The sequence below is a fragment of the Cornus florida genome, unplaced genomic scaffold (genome assembly GCF_030987335.1).
Source record: "Cornus florida cultivar Cherokee Brave unplaced genomic scaffold, ASM3098733v1 CherokeeBrave_3.0.0_Hap2_Chr08, whole genome shotgun sequence".
NCBI lineage: Eukaryota > Viridiplantae > Streptophyta > Magnoliopsida > Cornales > Cornaceae > Cornus > Cornus florida.
In genome coordinates, this window is record NW_026775578.1 from 18,361,974 (window position 1) to 18,379,255 (window position 17,282).

At 35.9% G+C, this 17,282-nt stretch overlaps 1 pseudogene; it reads right to left on the reverse strand.

Annotated features, from left to right (window-relative positions):
* Positions 1-4,939: 4,939 nt before the first annotated feature.
* LOC132272159 (small nucleolar RNA R71) lies at positions 4,940-5,038 on the reverse strand (annotated as a pseudogene).
* Between the last annotated feature and the right edge of the window lie 12,244 nt (positions 5,039-17,282).

Sequence of the window (17,282 nt, forward strand, 5' to 3'; positions counted from 1 at the left end):
GTTGTCTTAACCTGAATAGTAGGCAACATGCAAAACGCACATATAGTGGGCATGAGTACCTAGACCTACCAGGATACACAACTACACTATATCGAGCTACACATCCCTGGCGATATACGCGCCCTAACCATTGATCCTGAGACTCAAGCTCATATCATGGCACCATACTTATATATATATAATCTAGTAACCATCCTATCCGGTATAAATTAATCCTCCATAAGTCATTCAACTTGTTCAGCTGACCTGAATTGAATATAAGTAGGACTTAACATTTTAGTTAATCTATTCCCTTATATAATAAATTAATCCTCCATAAGTCATGCAACTTGTTCAGCTGACCTGACTTAAATATAAGTAGGACTTAACATTTTAGTTAATCCATTCCCTTATATAAAATAGGTAGGACTTAACTGATAAGTTAATCCATCCCTAGAATGCCACCGTCCCATACCGGTGCATTAAACCACACAATCCAACAATTGATGTAACAATTAAGGAAATACATCAAACATTCCATAAATAACTATGATAAATATGATATCAAGTTATCACATAATATGAATGACTTATTATTTCTTTAAACTTCCTATATCATATGTCCTACACAAACTGAATCTTATACATGATGATATTTTATTATACCGTTAAATAAGAATTCTCTATATCCAATTCATCCTACATATTCTATCTCAATTGCTAAAATATTTTAAAAAATTAAATCCATTCGTTTGTTTAAAACATTCAAATAGCAAGCATCATTATGATTGAGTCTATTTAAATTTATTAAAACCCAAACCTAATCCCTATTTAATGTTCAGGAATCCTAGGTATGTTTTTACGTTCCATCATTCCACAGATATGAAAAATACATAATTTAAACATGTAAAAATTCACATAAGAAATCAAATCAAAATCATACATTTTATCAATTCATAACACAAGAACAGATATGAACCAATTTCATAAAACATATATTCTAACCCAATTAAACATGCATAATTATTTAATTTTATGTGTTTAATAAATTCTGAAATTTCCTAGGCATGTACAGAAACACGAATCAAAGGGAAAGAGATAGAAGAAGAACTTGCCTTAAACTTTCGGATCGAAAGTTAAACTTCTTATTCCTTGATCTTCTTTCAATATGGTTTTTCTCCTCATTCCTTCCTTTTCCTCCTTCCCTCTCTAACACTATTTCTCCAATATATATCACATGAATATTTCTAACCCCCTTTTACAACCTATAACTATATATTTATAGGCTAAATAAAATAACCCTAACCCTTTTCCCAATCCAAGTCAACTAAAAAAAAAATGAAAATAAAAATATTAAAAAGGTAAGCAAAATATGTTACATATATAATTTATGTATATGTTTATTAAATAAATAAATAAATTATACACGTTCCATTATTTATTAATGGATTATCCAATAATATTTAAGTTACCATAATATTATAAAGTAACTTAAAATATAACACATATCAAATCTATGTATATTTTTATTATTTAAATAAACATATACATCAGATTAAATATTACTACCCAAATTACCATAAAGTAATTAATAAATTACTTTCTCTTTTATATATATATTAAAAAGGTAAGTAAAATATGTTACGTATATAATTTATGTATATGTTTATTAAATAAATAAATTATACACATTTCATTATTTATTAATAGATTATCCAATAATACTTAAATTACCATAATATTATAAAGTAACTTAAAACATAACACATATCAAATCTATGTATATTTTTATTATTTAAATATAAAACATATACATCAGATTAAATATTACTACCTAAGTTACCATAAAAATAATTAATAAATTACTTTCCTTTTTATATATGTATATAATATATATCTATATATATACATACATTATCCATGGGTAATAATCCATACACATCCAACCTCCTATCCAAGTAGTCCATGGGACCCAATTGGTTGGCCCATTATTACCCATGGATAATGTATGTATATATATAGATATATATTATATACATATATAAAAAGGAAAGTAATTTATTAATTATTTTTATGGTAACTTGGGTAGTAATATTTAATCTGATGTATATGTTTTATATTTAAATAATAAAAATATGCATAGATTTGATACGTGTTATGTTTTAAGTTACTTTATAATATTATGGTAACTTAAGTATTATTGGATAATCCATTAATAAATAATGGAATGTGTATAATTTATTTATTTAATAAACATATACATAAATTATATACGTAACATATTTTACTTACCTTTTTAATATATATATAAAAGAGAAAGTAATTTATTAATTACTTTTATGGTAATTTGGGTAGTAATATTTAATCTGATGTATATGTTTATTTAAATAATAAAAATATGCATAGATTTGATACGTGTTATGTTTTAAGTTACTTTATAATATTATGGTAACTTAAATATTATTGGATAATCCATTAATAAATAATGGAATGTGTATAATTTATTTATTTATTTAATAAACATATACATAAATTATATACGTAACATATTTTGCTTACCTTTTTAATATTTTTATTTTCATTTTTTTTTAGTTGACTTGGATTGGGAAAAGGGTTAGGGTTATTTTATTTAGCCTATAAATATATAGCTATAGGTTGTAAAAGGGGGTTAGAAATATTCACGTGATATATACTGGAGAAATAGTGTTAGAGAGGGAAGGAGGAAAAGGAAGGAATGAGGAGAAAAACCCTATTGAAAGAAGATCAAGGAAGAAGAAGTTTAACTTTCAATCCGAAAGTTTAAGGCATGTTCTTCTTCTATCTCTTTCCCTTTGATTCGTGTTTCTGTACATGCCTAGGAAATTTCAGAATTTATTAAACACATAAAATTAAATAATTATGCATGTTTAATTGGGTTAGAACATAGGTTTTATGAAATTGGTTCATATCTGTTCTTGTGTTATGAATTGATAAAATGCATGATTTTGATTTGATTTCTTATGTGAATTTTTACATGTTTAAATTATGTATTTTTCATATCTGTGGAATGATGGAACGTAGAAACATGCCTAGGATTCCTGAACATTAAATAGGGACTAGGTTTGGGTTTTAATAAATTTAAATAGACTCAATCATAATGATGCTTACTATTTGAATGTTTTAAACAAACGAATGGATTTAATCTTTTAAAATATTTTAGCAATTGAGATTAAATGTGTAGGATGAATTGGATATAGAGAATCCTTATTTAACGGTATAATAAAATATCATCATGTATAAGATTCAGTTTGTGTAGGACATATGATATAGGAAGTTTAAAGAAATAATAAGTCATTCCTATTATGTGATAACTTGATATCATATTTATCATAGTTATTTATGGAATGTTTGATGTATTTCCTTAATTGTTACATCAATTGTTGGATTGTGTGGTTTAATGCACCGGTATGGGACGGTGGCATTCTAGGGATGGATTAACTTATCAGTTAAAAAACCTACCTATTTTATATAAGGGAATGAATTAACTAAAATGTTAAGTCCTACTTATATTTAAGTCAGGTCAGTTGAACAAGTTGAATGACTTATGGATGATTAATTTATTATATAAGGGAATGGATTAACTAAAATATTAAGTCCTACTTATATTCAAGTCAGGTCAGCTGAACAAGTTGAATGACTTATGGAGGATTAATTTATACCGGATAGGATGGTTACTAGATTTTATATATATAAGTATGGTGCCATGATATGAGCTTGAGTCTCAGGTTCAATGGTTAGGGCGCTTATATCGCCAGGGATGTGTAGCTAGATATAGTGTAGTTGTGTACCCTGGTAGGTATAGGTACTCATGCCCACTATATGTGCGTTTTGCATGTTGCCTACTATTCAGGTTGAGACAACCCTATAGTCTAGTGAGGTTCCTTTAGTGTGTATATATATATATACGGACTACTAGTTACTGTTGGATTGATTAGAATGTATACGTGTATCGGATCTCTGTTTGGACTGTAGTAGAGTAGAACTTGTTTGTGGGCCTGACCCACCATTATTTTTCAGGTGTTCGTCACGAGTAGAGGTTGTTCGTGCTGAGCGGGGATCAGTCTACTTCATTCTTCCGATGCTACATAGGAGTTCCTTTATGATTCAGTTTTCTGTTTTAGATTACTGTCATTTGTTTAGTTTGGATTTTCTAGGGATCCACACAGTATGGATTCCCGAGTTATATTTTGGAGGATCAGTTGTACCAGAAAAGTTTATTAATTAATGGAAATATATTATGGAAATATATTATTAATGGAAATGTATTAGATTTTCATTTTAGTTTCTTCTCAGCATTTTATTTATTCTTCTTTATTCTTTCGTACTCTGTGTTCGTTTATTATCAATTTGTTTTGATATCCTCGGGTATTCGAGCATGGGCCTGGCCAACCCGCATTCAGAAATTCGGGGGTATCACAGTTGGTATCAGAGCATAACCCAGCCGGAAGTATGCTGACGGGGATGTCGGGCCTCCAAGGGGGGTGGATTGTGATGACCTTGTGGGTGGGTGTGCCGTGAGCGGGTGCGGAGACACTGCCAGGCTACCACACTGGCGAGCTATAGGTGCACAAGTCCCATATCGCCTGGGTAGAGGAAAGGTGAAGTGCTTATATGTAAGTGTGTCATCTCCAATTGGTATAAGGCCTTTTGGGGTGAAGCTCAAAAGCAAAACCGTGCAGGCTCAGGCCCAAAGCGGACAATATCATACCATGTGGTGGAGCGGGTCGTTATAATGTTCCACCGTAAAATATACAAACATGCCGGAAGAGGTCTTAAGACTCAAACTTTTTACATTCACCTTAAAAGACAAGGCAAAATATTGGTTTAACAATCTTATGCCTTTTTTAATCACTTCTTGGGCAGAAATGCAATAAGAGTTCTTAAAGAAGTACTATCCAGTTTCTAAGACCAATGCCACGAGAACCTCAATTCGAGAATTTTCACATGAGGATGGAGAAACGTTTCATAAGGCATGTGAACGCTTTAATGAATTGCTTAGGAAGTGTCCACATCATGACATGCCCAAATGACAATTAGTTCAATATTTTTTTAAGAGCTTATCGGACAATTACAAAGGCATGGTTGATGCTTCCATGGGTAGCTCATACATTGATAGGCATGAGGATGACGTTTGGCGTCTTTATGAGAGCATGAGTGAAAATTCTTTGCATAGAACATTATCATCCAAGAATGGTAGAAATTCACAAGGTAGGAAGAGTCTTGGCTTACATCAAGTTGACCACTCAAATGAAATAGCTGCCGAAATGAAGTCTTTATCTCAAAGGTTTGATCAATTTTTGATTAACCAAAAATTCTTGCTTTGAAAGAGCATGGAAGCCCAAAAGTTGTGATTGCATTGACAAGAGACCTAAAGTTTCTTTTGAGTTTAATCCAACAAGTTCTTCAAAGAACTATTTATTGGGTGGAGTTCAAAGCATCTATCACCCCAACAAGGAGAGGATGCATTACAAGATCTTTGATCCGGGATAAAAGAGCCCAATGCCTTGCTAGAGACGTTAAAAACTAGCACGACATTTCGCAGGGTGTTAAAACCCTATTCCTTACTCATTTCTATCTTAAATCTCATTTCTTGCGAAATCTAGATACTTGTTTTTGGTTCATATGCATTGATAGGAACTGTGATTAGGATTGCATGAATTTTGGGTTAAGATTGAGCATTTTGCATAAGTTCGATCGATCTCAGTTGAGAGTTCGATCGATCGAACTTCCACCTGCATCCAACACTTAGAAATTTTTTTCACCTGCATCCAAATCACCTCTCTGTCCCATCGTTTGAACTTATTCTCAGATCGATCAAGAGACCTTAGATCGATCCAACTTCAAAGTTCGATCGATCTCATGATCCAACACTTAGAAAAATTTTGAGCCTGCATCAACCTGCATATTTCAACTCTCTGTCTCATCGATCAAAAACATTTCAAGATCGATCTGAAGTTCTTCGATCGATCCAACTTCAAAGTTCGATCGATCTGCAAGTTCCAACACTTAGCCAAATTTTTGAACCAAAAACCTACATATTTTTGCTTTCTGTCTGATCGATAGAACATTTTATTCAGATCGATCTCAGTTCTTTAATTCTCTATTTTGACTTTTGTTTAACTCTATTTGACTTTTTAATTTTAACAAAAATTCAAAAATATTTTTATTTTATTTTATTTTATCTTATTTTCCAAAAATCACAAAAATATTTTATTTTAAATATAAAAAAAAAAATTACTTTATTTATTTTGAAAATCCAAAAAGATTTTATTTTTATTATATTTTTCAAAAATTCCAAAAATACTTTGCGGAGAGATCATCAAAGTTCGATCGGTCTGAAGTCTCAATTCGATCGATCGAACTAATCGGGAAATGTTTTTAAAAATAGACCTGGAGGGTCTCAAGATCGATCCATTAGATCGATCCAACCTTCCAAACCCTTGTCCCTCATCCTTCATCGCCATTGCACTCATCCGTCATCATCATCTTCTCCGGTGACTCTCCGGCGAGATCCACACTTTGATTTTCTCTCTCCTCTCGGATTTGCATCACCATCTTCCTCTCATATTCTCTCACGACTAGAGGTAAGATCTGAGCCACACTTTGTCATTTCAAGCTTCAATTTGACGATATATGTTGCCTACATGCTAGATCTAGGATGAATGATGATGAAATCCACCATTGATGAGCTTGAAGCATGTTTGTATATATGTGTATATATATGTGTATTTATGGTTATATATTTTTGAGTTTTGAATTGATTTTTGGGAGTATGGGCCATACTATTTGACTAGGAGTGATTGATTTGTTGTGTTGATGGGCCCACGACCTTGTTTGTGTGGCTCCCGTGCTTCCAAAGTCACATATCTGTGACTTTTGAGTTTTCACCTTCGCACAATTCGATGGATCGAACTTCAATCTCAGATCGATCTTTAGAGATCGATCGAACTCATATCTCAGATCGATCAAAGTTTTGAGATCGATCTCAAACCTTTTTATGATCGATTGAACTTCACAAATCTCATATACACACTTCATTCATCATATATTATGTTCATGCTATCTCATATATGCCTAATGCCTATGATGTTCCACATTGGATGCATTTCATACTTACATTGTTAGCATGCTTCATATCCTGTCACTTGCATAGATTCATGTCACCTGTATATTTTGTCTATCTTATTTGACATGCATGTTTCTATTTTGTGCTTTCAATTCTTAATTCTGGTACTTACTCCCCTTGCAAGTTTTTAAATTATCTTTCAGGCTATGACTAAGCGCAAGACTGTTGCCAAGAGGCAACACGGGCCTCAGAGACATATCCGACCGAGGATAGAGGAGCTAGCAGAGCCCTCTCATGCACAAGAGGAGCCCTTACAACCTACTCCACCTAAGTCACCCGTTGATGAGGCTGAGGATGATCATATTCCATCCACCTCTGCAGCTTAGCCTGCATTTACACCATCACCATCTCCATCACATGCTGGAGCTGAGCATTCACCAGTACTATCTCCACCACACTAGCCAGCTCCACCAGCTCAAGAGCGTGATAGGCCCGCACCTAGATATGCGCATATGGCAGTGGATCATGAGTTGGTGTTCGACACAAACTTCTTTTCCAGATCGGTGCTGACCCGATCAGCTTACCATGACATTATCCAGTGGGGCCTTGCAGCTATTTTTGCCCCAATTACAGAGCCAGTATACCCGCGGCTGGTACGGATGTTCTTCTAGAACCTCCAACCATCCCTGCGTACCACAGCAGAGCTGGTCACTACTATAGATGGCCATCAGATTGCTATCACTATGGACTCGCTAGCCTGCTCATGCCATTGTCCACACAGATGCCCTTCGGAGCTACAGGAGCTATATCCGAGACTATACAGGCCTTCTTATGCTGACATGACAGTATTTCTTACAGGTCACCATGCCGATGGCGAGACTTTCGCCACCCGCATATTCCTTCCAGATGACCTATGGTTCTTCGATTCCGTTCTTTTTCAGAATATATATATGGCTAGGCACAAGATCCAGCGGCGAGAAGACTATTTGACAACCCTCTACGCATTTTACACAGGCCACTGGGTATTTATCCCTGCGCTCATCTGAAACGTGATGAGGAAGCTATTCAACGAGTATATCAGCAAGGAGAAGCCCGGAAGGGCTAAGTCTCTCCCATTCGGCCACCTCATCACCCAGATACTTATTGACCAGCGCTACCCTTTCCATCATCGAGAGCACCCTGAGAGAGGTTACAATGCCATCATCACTAGACTGCAGGACCACACAGGAGTGGCTGCAGAGGAGCTAGAGGCTGAGGAGGCAGAGGCACCAGTTCAGGTAGCAGCAGTTCCCGCAGCGGATGATGTACCAGTAGGTCCAACTGCCGAGCATATAGACATTAATTTGGAGCGACCTGCAGATGACGCAGAGCAGCACTCTCCAGCTGGGTCGCCAGTACATGAGCAGGAGCAAACTCAGGACCTTTCTTCTGACTCATCCATACCCGAGGCTCCTAGTCAGACCCCTGGCTTTGGAGAGCGCCTTCAGGCTCTTGAGGATGCAGTGGTTACTATCAGAGCTGATACTGCTGCCATTCGAGCCGATGCTGTAGCCCACCGAGCTGATTTTGCTACATTCTGCTCGGATGTCATGACTACACTCCGAGAGTTATCTCGCGGTATCCGCGGAGCTCGCCCTGCCCGACCTGCCTCCTCCACCTGAGATTTCCAGTTCTTCTATCTTTTTATACTCCACCTCTGTGCTCTATACTTCATTTTTATCACTGTATATTATTTGCAGCCGGTCTGTCGGCTTTGATCTTTTGATGTACTCTATACTTTATTTTCTTTATATATGCTTTTGTTATGGATGTCATCTGTTATATTCTTATATCTGTATGTTTGACTCCATCAGGTGCATCACAGTGACTACAGTGAGAGAGAATGCTACACAATTTTCAGGACCACCCTTATACCCCTCTCACTGCTTTGTTTCATTTACACTTGCATGTCCACTGTGCACTGATTATCCCTTTTTATTATCTGATGAGTTTATCCGAGTGCCAAATTTCAGGACCACATTTAATCTCAAGTTTGGGGGGGGGGGGGGGGGGCATGCCACCCAATTTGGATACTTCAGTCCCGATCATTCTTTGCCTTAATTGCACCGGTATACTCTTTCCTTTTGTTCTCTTTGCACATTGAGGACATTGTGCCGTTTAAGTTTGGGGGTAACGGTGTATGTTACAGTGTTTGCTTTTAAATTCAAAATTTTAAGCATGATTTGTGTATTTGAAATATTTTCTATGATTGGTCCATATCTAGCTATGATTTTGATCTTTTAAGGACTATATTGCTTAAAATTTAAAAAATTGCTTGACTTGAGAGTCCAATACTCCTTGTATGCCTTGTGGAAGCCATTTAGGAGTAAATTTCTCAAAAGATTGATATCTTGCTTGCACTTGTGGTCCACATCATCTTGATTTTATGATTGTTTTGAGATTCATTCTAGGATTCTACACTACTACCGGCGCACACTAGCATTCATCTGTGGGGTACATGCTTTGTTGATTATTGAATTAGTTATATCTCAATTGAGCTAGTAGTGCATTGAAAGCTTTCATTCTTGATAAAGGTGGATAACAACCCCTTTTCACTAAGTAGCCGGGATTCTAGCCTCATCAAGTACTGAACTTTTCGCGCCAAAAGGTGGAGGGCCCAAACTCTAGGTTAATAAATGAATTCAAAAAAAATAAAAATAATAAAAATAAAAAAAACAATAAAAATAAAATTGTGGACCACCCAATTTGGATACTTCAGTCCCGATCATTCTTTGCCGTAATTGCACCGGTATACTCTTTCCTTTTGTTCTCTTTGCACATTGAGGACATTGTGCCGTTTAAGTTTGGGGGTAACGGTGTATGTTACAGTGTTTGCTTTTAAATTCAAAATTTTAAGCATGACTTGTGTATTTGAAATATTTTCTATGATTGGTCCATATCTAGCTATGATTTTGATCTTTTAAGGACTATATTGCTTAAAATTTAAAAAATTGCTTGACTTGAGAGTCCAATACTCCTTGTATGCCTTGTGGAAGCCATTTAGGAGTAAATTTCTCAAAAGATTGATATCTTGTTTGCACTTGTGGTCCACATCATCTTGATTTTATGATTGTTTTGAGATTCATTCTAGGATTCTACACTACTACCGGCGCACACTAGCATTCATCTGTGGGGTACATGCTTTGTTGATTATTGAATTGGTTATATCTCAATTGAGCTAGTAGTGCATTGAAAGCTTTCATTCTTGATAAAGGTGGATAACAACCCCTTTTCACTAAGTAGCCGGGATTCTAGCCTCATCAAGTACTGAACTTTTCGCGCCAAAAGGTGGAAGGCCCAAACTCTAGGTTAATAAATGAATTCAAAAATAATAAAAATAATAAAAATAAAAAAAAACAATAAAAATAAAAAAAACAATAAAAAAGTGATGACTTCTCTTAAAAGGTGAGAAATGGGAAATGATTAGATGGAGGTTGTCTTGATTTGTAGCCTAGTTGATTTGAGTTTATAAATCCGTAGGGGTGTTTGAACGCCTAGTGTCCTAAAGCCGTCTGGTTTGGGAGTCATTGACCTAACGCTCGACCTCATGAATCGCTAGAAAGCTTAATAGATCAACACATTGCACCATGCTTCCATCTTTGATCCTAAAAAAAAAAAAAAAAAAAAAAAAAAATCGAGTAAAAAGAATAAGCGCACCTAGAACAATAAAGCTTTAATAAAAGGTTCACTTTTTGTCTTGATAATCGGTACTAGATTTGTGTGCTAGTTTGAGGGTAAGGATGTAATTAATTCTTTAATTGGCTTAGATAGCAATATATTTGATGCCGGTCCACTAAAAAGGATTCTAGAGTTATTTTGATTTGCATGATCATTTTCTTGATGTGTGGATGACCATATTTGCTTGCTTGATGTTGAGATTTTGGGAAATTGCTTAGAAATGTTTGAAAAATTGCATACTTGAGGTAGTTTTCTCCCAATACTTGTTTTCAATATTGGTGCCTCTTTTGAAAGAATGAGCTTAATGTTTGTGGGTATTATTTCTGGAAACCCTCACGAGATTTCACTCGTCCACTAGGGGTAACCTAGGGGTTTAAAAGGCTTGTTGCATATGCTAAGTGTAATCGTGTTCCCTACGAAAGTGACGTTATCTATTCATTGTTTTCTAGTTCATAGTTGTGATACCCCTCGATTCTAGAGCCACGGGTGATCAAGTCCGAGCACAGATCCGAGGGATATCAGACAATTAATATATAAACAAGCAAGAATAAAACTGAATTAATAATAAAATAATGATACGCTGAAAAGAATTCTAATTGTAAAACCTCCAAAATAAAAGTTTTAATATAAATAAACTTTCCAATCCGTACAACTCGGGAATCCATCTAATGGACCCCTAATATTTCCAACTGGTAAAACATTTACAGAATTACAATCCAAAACCAAAATAAGAAAGAAAATCCTATGTAGTCGGAAGAGTGAGTGACTGTATCTGCATCACCACGATCAAACCCTAAGCCTGGTACTCACGAACACCTGAAAAATAAAGGTGGGTCAGGCCCACATGCAAGTTCCATCCTACTACAATCCGTACATAAACCCGATACGCAGATACATCCTAGATAGCTCAACAATATCTACAATAGTCCATAGATATATATATACACACTATAGGATGCTCACTAGCCTATAACATAGTTCAGCCTGGGTAGAAGGTGACATATAAAACACGCTTTTCAGCGGCCAAGTACCTAGACCCACCAGGGAACATTAGTTATATCTAGCTACTCAACCTTTGCAATATACGCACCCTAACCGTGATCAGGAGACTCAAGCTCGTATCACAGTACCATAAATATATATATAAATTCCTTCCTAATGCCGAAAGATAAAACAAGCATCCATTATGTCGTTCAACTGTTTTAGTTGACAGGACATGTATCCATGTAGGAGTTAACTATTTTAGTTAATCCATTCCGTATGTAAGAAGGGGTAGGATTTAGCTTTTTGATCTAATCCATCCCTGATATGTCACCGTCCCATACCGGTACATATAATGCAAATGATCCATAAACGATGCACATTCATTAGAACATCAAATAAATCCAGAAACCAGCACAATAGAAAACAGATATTATTAAGATCCTATTATGCATCCAGTATATGATTATAATCATTAATCCTCCAAATAAATTGTTAAAGTATTGATAAACAATTTATAGTATCCACATCCATACAATTGATAAAACAGAAGTTAAACAGTTCATCAATTAACATCCATAACCTGTTATAATGATCAGTCAGAAATATGAACTAAATACATTATACTAGGTATCCCAAACCATCCGCTCATACTATATTATTTAAATTGCCAAAACAAAGACAAGTAATGAAATCCTCCATAAATCCTTAACAGCATAAAAGTTAGCATTTACACCACATGACGTCCCTTTGATCCTCCACTCCAAAACCTGTGCCTGATATAATATGACACTCTGAATTCCAAACTGCTCATTATATGAAACCCTAACAGTATTCCCACACTAGTCCATTTAGTTCGCTAAACCAAAACTAGCAACTAAAATTCCTACCACTCCTGACAGCATACCATTTAATATTTAAGTTAATACTGTCTATGCCCATATCCCACACCGAACTTTCTGGCCTCCATTAAAGTATATAAATAATTTATATAATATCCCAAAAGTAATTCGATACCAGTCAGTTTAAGTTATTAAAACAAATTTATTAACTTAAACATTTATCCTTCCTTGACAGAATGCCTATTCCACGTTTCTGTTTCCTGATGCCCCTTAAGATTAGCACCCTAGCATAACCAACTATTTAAGGGTCTTAATAGGTTAATTTTAACATATTTGAAACCCCCTTTAATTTTTAGTATTTGCGTTTAACCCCAGAACTCCGGAAAAATTGCAGAAAACACCCCGTAGGGGTTTTTTTCCATGGGAGCCGGCTCCCCTTTATTGGAGCCGGCTCCTAGGCTTCTAGAGCCGGCTCCTCCTCATGGAGATCCGGCTCTCTCTTCATGGGAGCCGGCTCCCACCATTTAGGAGCCGGCTCTCACCCCTGAGAGCCCCTCTGCATCGTCTCTACTTCGTCCGATAATTTTTCTGCGTTTCCGGCGAAGTCCGACGTTCCTGTCCCAAGTATTTTAACATTCCTAGGGTTCAATTTAAATTCTTAAAGCCCTAGAAACTTCTCACCATCCAGCATGCATTAATTGACAAAAATCTAAAACAAAACAAAACCGTATCCAAAAACGCCATTCACAGTTAACTGAATGTATGAACAATCTAAAGTCTGATCACAAGTGTCAAACTTCCATTATAAAGGTTAACTAACTTCCTAACCATCCTAACAACACCCCACATCGCATTATGAATTAATTTACAGAGGTTTAATATATAATCTAACAATTTATGCAAGGGAAGCCATCTTCAGTTAGTATACGGTTAACCAAATTTCAGACTAAACTAATATGCATAAAATCTGTTTTAAAAGTTTTAATTAAATTCCTGGAGTCTATTTAGAATGCATAGAACACAAGTTTACAGGAAGGAGAGAATGAAACTTGCCTTTAGATTTCGTTTTGAAACCTTACAGCCGCATCGTCTCTAAGTTTCAGAATTCTCTTATACTGCTCCCACCTCTGACCATTGTTCCATTCCTCTGTTCTTCCTCCTTAGCTTCATAGATTAATACTACGTGAATAATGTTTTATTTTAACCCTTGCAGACTACACAAGAATATACACCTTGAAGTGTATACAACCCCCTCTGTGTATCTCTGTTTTTCCTCTTAAATTACCCCTACGTGAATAGGGTTTTCTCCCAAAACCCTTGCAACATATATCGTTATATATATATAGACTCCTCTGAAACCCTAATCCCAAATCCAGTAATCCTAACCCTAAGTCCAGCCCAACTACAAGTCGGCTACCTAATTACTTAATCATAACACCCTAAACCTAATTAAGGAAAATAAATAAATAAGGAAATTATATATCAATTCAAAATACCAATTCAATTAAACAATTAATCCTAACCCTAAGTCCAGCCCAACTACAAGTCGGCTACCTAATTACTTAATCATAACACCCTAAACCTAATTAAGGAAAATAAATAAATAAGGAAATTATATATCAATTCAAAATACCAATTCAATTAAACAATTAATTTAAAACCAATCAACAAGTAAAATAAATCAATTAATCTAAAACAAATAATTCACACTTAATCAATTAAACAAACCAATCCACTATATAACAATTAAATTAAATACACACAAAATAATAATAAATCAACTAATTTAACCAAATAACAAATTCTTCCCCCCTAACAAAAGGAATTCCGTCCTCGGAATTCACGAAACTCTGAATTAATAACGTTGCAAAATTCATTTCCGTTTTCGTGGGGCACAGCCGCTTATATGAGCTCCACCAAATTCCTAACATAACCAACAACATACCAAGGTTCTATGTAAAAGAATAATAGTAGAAAAAAAAAAAAATGTACAACTCCTAGGTTGTATCTAGCCACGATCCCATCTTACCCAATATTTAATGAAGGGTAACCATCCCTCGGCCTTCCAATTCCATAGAACTAACACATAAAAGTCCTATGCATCCAGCGCTTAACAAGTTGGTAACGCTAAACAATAGGCTACTGCCGAAACTAATAACCAAAACCCGTGAAGAGTCAGTGCGGTACATAAAACTGACTTTCCTCCAAAACACATTGCTTCCGATACGGCAAACCGCTCAAACAACCCTTCCCAGATAGAAAACTCCCATGTACGAGTTCAACGAGCTATAAAATCCGACTGTTGCCTCCAAACCGTGAGCACTCATTACCAAAAGAGAGCATGGTTCTCCAATGTATCCTTACATAAAGTCAAGGTTTTATTAGATAACCTTGCTTCCATGTCGGACCAACCAGTAAGAGATCGACACAACCCGACTATCTAAAATCCCAAACATTGTCGCACGAACCTCCTTGTGCCAACAATAGCACAGATAATATCTGAAACGGTAAGTAACGCTTTCAATTACCCATGCCAACCTAGGATATGTATCCTAAGCATATATGCCATGATTAAATAGAATATCACGATCCCATTTCCCGTCTAGAGATGCGAAGCATAGTTGTTGCTCCAACACCTTCAGAAAGCTCCTTTGACATAGCACCGGTTATCTTCCATATTGAATAACCACATGCTATAACACTGTTATCAGCGCAATGTACAACTGATAAGAAATGCCAAAGTAAACTCCACTAAAGTGTAGTCCACAAGCGAACTTGCTCTATCCACTACTCTTAAACCATATGGAATTAAAATTCCAACAAATGTCAGTCATTTCTACTAACCATCCCCTCCTGATTAGTCCTACTCCTATTTCGATATAAGAAAGGACTAAAACCTCCAGTGATATCCAAGTATCAATTTTCCACCTTACTAATAGATGATACTCTTGGAGACAGTTATGTACATGTCCCTACCCGTACCGCACCAAAACTAACATTGTGTGTCGAGATGCAAACCATAACCAATTGACTGCACCGAAAAATTTATGAATTTTACAGCTCAGTCACTCCAACCTTCCTAGAAGCAGAAAGATAACTACCAATCTTCCTTCAGTACCTTAAACTCATCTGAGTAAGGTATTACCTCCTGTGGGGTCAGCTCAAACATTCTAAGTTGACCACTTCTATTTCCCTGGTAATAGCAAGTGGTATTATTTTCACATGCTAAACCACAACGGATTGCGTTATAACCACCGAAGGTTCAATTTCCATAACGGTTAAGAAGATCATCATCCTCCCCGTTACTTTCACCAGACGAAGCTTAATGCAAATGTGAATCACCACATCTATCCATCTAAGTTGTCTCGTGATCCGTGCTATTTGTAGGAACTGATATCTTACTAGTTCCCAAACCAGACAAAATGAAGCTGATTTAATTTTATCAGCCAATGATATCCCAACCAAAATCCTGACCCTTTTATAGAATCGGTAATCTCTCATCTAGATCCATGGAAACTACTCTGTCAGTCCCGCTCTAGCATGAAGGATCTAATGATCTCTGACAGTCCATCTAGATTACTTACCAGATATCAGACTTCGAGACAGATATTAGATGTTCGGTCTCATCTTCAAGTCTTTGACATCTTACTTTTCTAACACAAGTAAGAGTCTATTAGACATCCCGTCTAACTGCAACCGCAAATGGAAATCTTTTCATCCTCCAAATAGTTAACAATTGCTGAGCAACAACTACTTGTTGCGAACGGTAACCTAAAAAAAAAATGCAAATGAGTGACTCTGCCTCCTCCTTGATATGCATCGCCAGCACCTCCTCCTAATGACACCCCCCCTGATGGGAAAAATTCTTGATTAAGAATTTACTGATGACTAGTAAATTCATCTACTAACCTCAGTCGATGTCATTCCAACAAGTACTTAAACCAGTACCAAAATCCTCTTACTGACTTAGGAACACCTGTTTAAAATTTTCCTAGAAGATATTCAGCCAAGCCAGTTCCTTCGATAAACCAGCATGACGTTACAGCTTATCCACTGAATCTATATCATTTGACTCAAAACTGCTGGTTATTTTTTTCCTTATCCCATCCTGAACACATACTACAACCACGCATGTCTAGGTTCATTTGATTGACTAAAGTTAGATATACTAACCAAATCCTATGATCACATGCCTACAATCCTAGCGTAGTTATCGCTACTCCTCCAAAATGATAGTTGGTCGATCACATACCCGTGTCCCCAACTAAACCACATTCCCCCTCCTGAACATTTAACAAAAAAGAAACACATAATGCACACACAATAGAACACAATAAAATGTACGTAAAACATCGTTCTCCTTGCAAAGAAAATCTCTTTTAGAGACCAACTGTGCCTGATTGGTTCATAATCTCCTTCCTACAGTTTCAGAGGTAATCACCCGACCTCAAAACATAGCTCAAAACCAACTCCATTTGCCTTAGTAAATGCCAAAGGCTTAACCTTCATCCTCCTTATACACAGGTTACAAACCGTCTAATGTAGCTGTATAAAGCAACTTAGATCATCAAAACCTAATCCTCATACTCCCCGGAACGTGCTATATAATCTTTGCTTCGTTCTGAGAAGAACTTCATCCGATTCCCAAACCCCTGAAG